General features: G+C 55.2%; 1 protein-coding gene across 1 annotated transcript in view; it reads right to left on the bottom strand.

The window, feature by feature from the left end:
• The window catches only part of Lingo3 (leucine rich repeat and Ig domain containing 3), an 11332-nt gene extending 7488 nt beyond the window's left edge, over positions 1-3844 (bottom strand). The window contains exon 1 of the mRNA XM_005359025.3: positions 3772-3844. The gene's annotated coding sequence lies outside the window, so the exon portion shown is untranslated. The remainder of the gene's footprint in view (positions 1-3771) is intronic.
• Positions 3845-8769: the final 4925 nt, after the last annotated feature.

Genomic DNA, 8769 nt, shown 5'->3' with positions numbered 1-8769 from the left:
AAAAAAAAAACCCAAAAATGTAAAATAGGACCAGAGTGTGACTCAGGGTGGAGCTCCGCCTAGAATCCCCAGTGAGGGGCTAAGGGCGTGGTCAGGGTGAAGCCCCGCCTAGAATCCCCAGTGAGGGTCTGGGGCGTGGTCGGGGTGGGGCACTGGTCTAGCACGTGAGAGATCCTGGGTTTCATTCCTAACACTGCAAAAATAAAGAATCAACAAAAAGACAGTTTTGTCCCCAAAGGCCCCTCTGAGGCTCTGCACCAGATAATAGGAGCAGACAACTGCCTCCTGTACCAGAATCTGGAACCTTCTGGGCTCTCTCTCACTCCTACCCCATGGTAGAACCCTTGAGATAGCCCTCGTGGGGCTTTAGGGTCTGACAAGCCCCATATGGATACCCGCCCCCGCCCCCCAAGGAAGAGCCCTACCTAAGGCTTCAAGGACACGACTCATTAATATGCATGAGAAGCCACCGCTGCAGCCTTGGCAGCACCTGGGAGCCTGGGCTGGCTGCAAGGGGTCCAGCCTGCCCAGTCACCTTCCTAATCCTTGGCTCCTGTCACCCCTGAGCTGAAGGCCCACGGTTTCCAGTGGACTCCCAGGGCCTCTCAGTACATCCAAAACGCCTCCAACTAAACCTCCATCAACCCTTTCCCTTCTTCAGTCCCTGGGTACCCACAAATCTTTGTCCTGTCTCCGAATTCCCCCGTTCTGAACACTTCCTATCACGGAGTCCCACACTTGATGGTCGACTGTGTCCTGTCCCTGTCGCTCGCTGAGGATGAGTAAATCAGCTGAAGGTTTGGAGTGGGGGCCGCAGGGCCAGCGAAGGGAAGGGCAGCACCGTGCGATTGGGCCACCCCGTGCCAATGCCCAGGTGGACTGAGGAACATTCCTGGCGATAGGGAGCCAAGGAATACAGAGCAAGAGAAGGCATGGTCGGAAGTACCAGCTCAGAGTCCCTGACTGCCACACGTGTGTTCACATATGTGCACATACAGAGGTCTGCTCAGCCACATCCCTGTTCATCTCCCTTGAGCCTCAGTTCCCTATTTTCCTGAAGACCAAGCAGAACCCCTGGGCTGGCTTGCTTCTAGAAGTTTCCACCAGGTGCTGCCTAGGTTAGGAGAAGATCTCCCTCAGTCCCTCGTTCAGCAAGCATTTAGTGGCTGCCCTCAATCTATGGAAATAGGACCATCCTGGGCCTAGGATAGGTCACCTCCTGTGGAGCAGGGCCCTGCCTATGGGACTGTCCTGAATCCACTGTGACCCGGTGTCACCTCGAGATAGTCAGAGGAGGCAGGCAGGAAAACAGGAAGATTCTGTGACACTGGCTGGCAGAGGGAGGAAGGGGCCTCCGTGCTCTCTGGGTCTGAGGAGGACTTGTGTCCCTGAGGCAGGTGGTGGCTTCCTCCAGCAGCCTGGGAGGTTCCAGGGGTCACCAGCAGCCTGGGGGGTTCTCACCCAGGGCCACCATGGTTTGGAGGAGGACTGGAATGTGACTGCCTGGCAGCCAGGGAGTTTCCCGTTGCTGGAGGATGGAGACTCTCAACCCTGGGGTCTGACATCTGTCTGAGCCATGCTGTGGGGGCCCCCAGGAGCAGTCTGGGAAACGGACTCTCCTGCCACCCCTCCCAACTCTCTCTGGCTACAGATTCTGAAGGAATTTGACAAAGAAGTGTTCGGTCCAAGAGAAGACAAGGTGTGCTGGGAATCCAGGGTCCCTTGTCCCCTTTTCGGCCACAGGACACTGAGGCCATCCTGGGAAAGAATGAAGCTGAGTGCTGGGGGAAGACAGGCTCCTGTCTGTCACCCCTGGGTCCCCTCACCACAATAAAAGTATAGGGTAAAGTGGGGTGAGGACAGGCTTGGTACACTCCCATGAGCACCCTCCTCTCTGAGTGCATTTTTGGGGACACTCTCCCAGCCCCCCTCCTCCAGGGCTGGTTCATTCTCCCGTCCTAGATCTAGGTCCTCCTGGGGCTTTTAATCCATGACAATTCATTAAAGCCCTAATTAACCTCCCATCTGCCATGGGTCCCTGTCCACCGTTTTGGGGGGCAGGGGGGCCTCCTGACCCAATTTCTTTAGTAGCCTGTGCCTGAGGGGAGGAGTGGACTCCCCACCACCCGTCGCAGCAGAAAAGTTGAGGAAGCTTCTAGACTGGCAAACACTTGAGCCCCCGGTATATACTGTATCTGCTCACCGCTTGCCCTGAAAGCAGAAACGGCATTATTTGGGGAGGGGGGAGGTCACCGGGGGTCACCTGAGCCAGCTCTGATTTTACTAAAGCCGACTCCTTGGTGTTCTCAAGATTGACCGGAGAGGTGGTAGGTGGCTTGCCCGGGCTGCCCACCTCTCATTCTGAAGCTTGCTGGGAAGTTCTGCTAAAAACCTTCCTACCTGGTGAGTCGCTTGTGACTCATGAGTGCCTGGGAGTGACAGCCCTGTGGGTAGAGGCACAAAAACCTCAGGTTTGGGACCTTGTGTGCTCCCACCCTTTGAGGAGCGATCACAGCCTGGCTGCATCTGGGGGTGGATGGCAACGGCCTCCCCCACTCTACAGATGGAAACACTGAGGCCGGCCGCGCATGCGTGCTGCTTGGAGCTGATGATACCCATCATAGTGCTTGATCCTGGGGGAAGTGGTTGCCCGGATAGAGTGTCAACTGTAGGAAAGGACAAGGGACAGAAGAGCAATTAGGGGGCTAAGGGGGCCCCACTGGGTCCCCCACCCTACACCTCATTGAGAGTCTGTGTGGAGGGGTCACCCATGGGGTCACCTGAGACCATCCAAACAGCTGCTACAGCTCCGAGGGACCAGGACCGAGCTTTTGAAACCCTCCATTCCCAGTGGAGCCGCCCTGCCTTCTGTCCTTCACCCCTTAACATCTGCCTTTGCGGGCTAGATGCTTCCTCCGGGGAGCCCTCTCAGGTTGCCTTTGCTCTGACAGATCTGTTCTTGCTAAAAATCCCCACCAGGTTCCAAGTCCCAATCACCCCATCCCAGTCATCAACCGGCAGGCACTGGATGTCCCCTCCCCAGTGCCACTGGAAATAAGGGGGGGGGTGGTCTCAGGCCTGGCCTGGGCTCTGAGCCCCCCCCCACAAGAAGCTGCCTGGCACCAATAGAGGTTCCCAAATGCATCAGACCCCCAAGTTCTGAGTTCTCCCCACTGGGAGGAGGGACACCTGTGTCTCAGGGACTCTGGCGTTGGGAGCACTCACTTGTGAGATGGAGTGGGAACATGCACCTGTGTCCAACTGGAACCCAAGCTCTGCGTCTCCCAACTTGTTGAATGGGGCCCAGTGGCCTCCCTGGCCAGGCCCCAGGACCCAGGAGACACCAGGCCTGGCCTCTGAGATGGGATGCACGGACGCCCCCACCACCGTGGCTGCTACTGGGACACAGGCCTGCAGAGTGTATGTGCCGGGGTCTGCCTAGCATCCCATTTCCTCCCCACGGGGACCTCAAATATGCGCGAGTCACGAGGGTAGACCCTCCAATTTATCTCGCGCGCCTCACCCCGCATTGGCTGGCGGGGGATGGCAGGGCGCCGAGCCTTGACTCCATCCCGGGTGTCCCCCTGCCGCAGTGCGCATCTCCGTTCCGCGTCCCCCAGGGTGCTCCCCTAGATGCGCCCCTCAATCCCCTAGACTGCATTCCCGGAGGCAGGGACAACCCCGAAGTTTCCCGGGGGCGCAGAGCGGCTGAAGAGGAGCATGCGAGGGGAGTCCGGAGGGGGGTCTCCGGGCTGCAGTGATGCCACTCACCTGGGCGGCTCCGCCTCGGACAGGACGCGGGGGCCGCTCTAAGCAGCCACGAGCCGCCGCCACCGCTGCCACCGCTGCCACCGCCGCCACCGCCGCCTCCCGGGCACTGCCGTGCGCGTTCCCGCCGCGCATCCCCGTGCGCATGGCTAGGGCGCGCGCGAACAGCAAAGGGCGCGCGCGACACGTGTTGGAGCAGGTCGGGGGCAGATGGGGACGCAGCCCCCGGGCACTCCGCGTGCCTGGCACCTCCTGGTCCTAGGGGCCTCCGCAGACACTGAGTTCCCGGAAATGCTTGGGGGCTCCCCAGATAAGGCAAGTTGTCCCGCTGGAACCTTCTGGAAACCGCCAATTCCTCCGCTATGCCCTCCCTGTCAGACCAGTCCTCCACCATCTGCACTGCACTACACACCTGACCGATTTGTCAAGCCTCATCCCTGAGTGGTCTTGTCCCCCAGGGAGTTTCAGAGCCTGTCATAGCTCCCCACTGCGCTCCTGCCCGCCTTCTTCCACCTGCTACTCAGAGCTATGGCTGCCACCATCTCCCCTTCTTTCCGGTGCCTTTCCCTGCGCCTGGGACCGCGCTGTGCACCTCAGCACGCACAGCCTGGTGTAGGTAGATGGACGCACACATAGGGGAACATGAAGAGAACCCCAAGATAAGAGGGAGAGTCAGAGAGATAGCACAGAAGTTAGAGCCCTGGCTGCTCTCTTAGAGGACAGGGCTTTTATTCCCAGCACCTGCATGGAAGCTCACAACCAGCTGTAATTCCAGCTCCAGGGACCCGACGCCCTCTTCTGGTCTGTGGATTCCTGTATGCACACATGATTTTATTTTTAAAAATAAAATCAATCTGTCGGGCGGTGGTGACACACGCCTTTAATCCCAGCACTCGGGAGGCAGAGGCAGGCAGATCTCTGTGAGTTCGAGGCCAGCCTGGTCTACAGAGCTAGTTGCAGGACAGGCTCCAAAGCCACAAAGAAACTGTCTCAAAAAACAAAAACAGTTGCCGGGTGGTGGTGGCGCATGCCTTTAATCCCAGCACTTGGGAGGCAGAGGCAGGCGGATCTCTGTGAGTTCGAGGCCAGCCTGGTCTACAAGAGCTAGTTCCAGGACAGGCTCCAAAACCACAGAGAAACCCTGTCTCGAAAAACCAAAAACAAAACAAAACAAAAACAAACAAAAAACAAACAAACAAACAAAAAAGATCAACCTGTCAAAACAGGGGTGAGGAGCGTGCGTGTCCCTGCCCGATGAGTGGTCAGCTGGAACCAGGGCTCCCCCGTGTGACAGGAGAGAAGGAGGCTGGCAGTCCCCCAGAGCAGAGGCCCAGTGGGCATCCATCCTGAGGAGGGGCTGGCTGCTTCTGACTCAGCTGCCTTTGTCCCCAGTGAGGGGTGACCTGAGGGAGCCAGAGTGCATGTCTGCCCCAACCCCCATCTTGTCTGCCCTCTGTGTCCTCCAGCAGTTAGTGGCAGCCTGGCGTTGGCCACCTGTGACTCCAGCAGGCTCCTTTCCCAGACTGTCATCTTGGCCTGAGGCCCAGAAACTGCATCCTGGGAGACCATGGACCAGCCCCCCCCCAAGCCACCGGTGAGAAGCTCTCTTCCAATCCATGCAAACGTCTAGAAAAAAAGTGACACCCCAATATTTTTGGATTTAGGCCCCAACTCCACACCAGGTCTGCTCTGTTTTGTGTACTGATGTGCTCTGAGTCCCCAAGGTTGTGATAACCTCATTCGGGGGACTCCTGGGGGAGGGATTTATTGAGTGCCTACTGTGTACAAAACTACATGGTATACTGGACTTTCCACGGGTGGGGAGAGCTAGTGCCAAAGCCACACGTGGATCCATGTGGGCTCAAGGCCACGCGGACTTGTCCGAGTCCAGGGTTAGCACTCAAATCTGAGGATCTGGGAGCTCCCGTGTCTAGTGCTGTAGACCTCTAATGACTGGGGGACCCCAGGGTGCTGGGGGGCTCTATCCAGCTTCCTTTTATTGCTCTGGAGTGGCGAGGGAGCAGGGCCAGCTCACGGCAGATGGGACTGGTTCCCAGCTCAGGACCTTTGCACGTGCTGATCTCCTGCCCAGCAGAGAGCCTTCCTCAGCTGTCTGCCCCTCCCGCCCCTGCTTCCTCCTGACTCACATCCCCACCCGGCTGCCTTCTGTCCCCGTTCTCAGCCTCCCTGCAATTTCCTAAGATATCCTATAATTTACTCATTCCTCCTATTTATGTCTGCTCTTCCCCCTTTACCCTGCAGCGCGGCCTCCGTGCATGCACCCAGCAGCCAATAGGCTCGTCTTGAACTAGCGACATAGGTGGCTGAGAACTGGATGGGGTGGTCTGAGGAGAGAGTGGGGGTTTCCGGAGACCACGGCATTCTCTGCCCTCATCCCCAGCCAGTGTGTCACTCTCTGCCCCATGTAGGAGTCGGCTGAGGACAGAGTCGCGCTTGAGCCACGGATGCCGCTGATGCTTAATGGGTACCAGACGTGTGTGAGGTCTGTGGTGCTGAGGGGCAGTCCGCTGCCCTCTCTGAGCTCGGCGTCCCTGCAGGTTCCTCCACCCCCACCCCACAACTTCTCACAGCCGCCTCTGATGGGAGGCTGTGTGGGAGAGCCGCAGGAGGGTCACAACCTTCCGAGCAGTGGGCCGGTGAGCACCTGGTTGCCAAGGTTACGACCACCTGTGGATAGGACGTTGCCATGGAGATGGGCCACCTGGTTGGCAAGGGTGGCTCCTGCTGATGGAGGAGCATGGGTTTGGTTAGGAGTGTGAGTGACTGCCTGGGAGGGGCGGGATGCTCAGTTCAGTGTGGCCTGGGGATAGCGTGGGGATCCATGATGAACTTGGTGGGAACCCCGAAGCACAGCAATGCATTTTGAAATAAATGCCTCAGGTCTCTTCCTTTCTGGATTATGACTGACACAGTTGTGTGGCACCTTCCAAGCAGGTGAGGGCAGCTGTACCCCCAACTCCTGACCAGGGGTCTCCCTGGTAACTAGAGGGTGACTTGTCAATTACTAACATGTGAAGTCATGGGTTCCAGGTGTCTTGAGCCTCACCCCAGATTGGCAGGCTTCGCTGTGCATCCTCAGGCCAATGACAATCCTCTCTGAGTCCTAATACCTCTGTCTGCAGATTGTGAGTCACATTAATGGCCCCTGCGGTCTTGAGCACATGTGGTGTTTACGTGGCTGCCAGTGATCAAAAACAAATGTTTGGACACTTACAGGAGGTGGTGACATCGGAAAAGGCACGGACACTCCCTAAGAGGAGTTCTAAGCAGAGGGGATTTCAGTCCAGCTTGCCCGGATTGTGGGAGCATCTGTTGTACTCCTCGGTAAGGAGACTCCCGCTCCCAGAGGGGATAGAAATCATCTAAAAATGGCCTCTGCTCCAGGTCAGCCAGGACTACATAGGGACCCTGTCTCAAAGCACAAAAGAAAGAACAGAAGGAAGAAAGAAGGAGGCCTCTTGGCTCTAGAGGGACTGCCAAGTGTTTAGAGTACTGACTGCTCCCACAGGGGCCCCGGGTTCAGTTCCCAGCACCCACAGGGCGGCTCATAGCTGTACACTACAGGGACCCGACGCTGCTGTCTGACCTATGCAGACAGACATGTAGGTAACACACCCTTATATACAAAGAAAAGAAAAGAAGTGGTCTCTAAGGCCACCGGATAGCTCAGCAGGTAAAGATGCCTGCTCTCAAGTATGAGGATCCGAGTTCAAATCCCCAGAATTCAAAAGCTGGGACACACACACACACTTTCTTTTTGTGACAGGGTTTCCCTGTGTATTCCTGGCTGTCCTGGAACTCACTCTGTTGACCAGACTGGCCTAAGAACTCACAGAGCTCCGCCAGCCTCTACCTCCAGAGTGCTGGGATTAAAGGCAAGCGCCACCACCGACCAGCATCAGGTTTTTAAAAACTATATTTCATACATTAAAAAAAATTTAAAACATAACTGGCTCTTTTTATTTTTTTGATAGTGCCATTTATTGCTAAAGATTTATTTTTACAAAGTAAATTTAGGGTTTTAGATGTGTATACAGCTTTTACAAATCAATAAAGATGATTGTACAAGAGTATTTTCAGACCAATTGGATTCAATGTTATATTCTTTTAAGTATTGTTAGTCCGCATGCTCACTGGCAGTAAATCAGTTACTTGAGTATTCCGTAATGTTTGTATAATGGTCATTTCTTCTTAAAAATCAAAATAGAACAAATGAGACCGAACTAATCATTGACTACTAAATTAATTACAAGCACAAAAAACTGCCATTTTATACATTTTGATGTACAACTTACCTACATTTTTGATCACCAGTTATATGGAAATTCTTTTTTTTTTAACTGGCTCTTTTTTTAAAAAAAAAAGATATTTTTCTTAAGATTTGTTTATTTTATATAGTGTTTTGCGTTTATGTCTGCCTTTAGACCAGAAGAGGACACCAGATCTCATTACAGATGGTTGTGATCCGCCATGTAGGTGCTGGGAATTGAACTCAGGACCTCTGGAAGAGCAGTCAGTGCTCTTAATTGCTGAGCCATCTCTCCAGCCCGCACACATTTATTTTATGTATGGGTGGTACACCCTTGGCACATGCAGAGGTCAGAGGTCAACTTGTGAGAGTCCCAGGGCAGAACTCAGTCCATCAGGCTGGGTGGCAAGGACAGACTCTTAATACTACCCATGTTTGGACAGGATCTGTCTATACAGCTCAAACCAGCCTGCAGATTGTCATCCTCCTGCCGTGCTGGGACTCCAGGATGGGTTCATTAGGCCTGGCAACCTGAGAATAAAGTTTTTTTTTTTTTTCCTTAGACTGTATCACGACAGACCTCCACCTGCTGTGATCTGAAGAGCCAGGACCATAGGCTCGCGGGCATTCCTTTCCGCATCCCTCCACACCGGGCTGGGGTCAGTTGCCGGAGAAGTGAAGGCTGTCTGCTCAGTTGGGGAGGGGACCTAGTCTCTGACTTCTGTCTCCAC

Source organism: Microtus ochrogaster, linkage group LG1, assembly GCF_000317375.1.
Source record: "Microtus ochrogaster isolate Prairie Vole_2 linkage group LG1, MicOch1.0, whole genome shotgun sequence".
Taxonomy (NCBI): domain Eukaryota; kingdom Metazoa; phylum Chordata; class Mammalia; order Rodentia; family Cricetidae; genus Microtus; species Microtus ochrogaster.
This window is presented reverse-complemented; position numbering and strand designations above follow the sequence as displayed.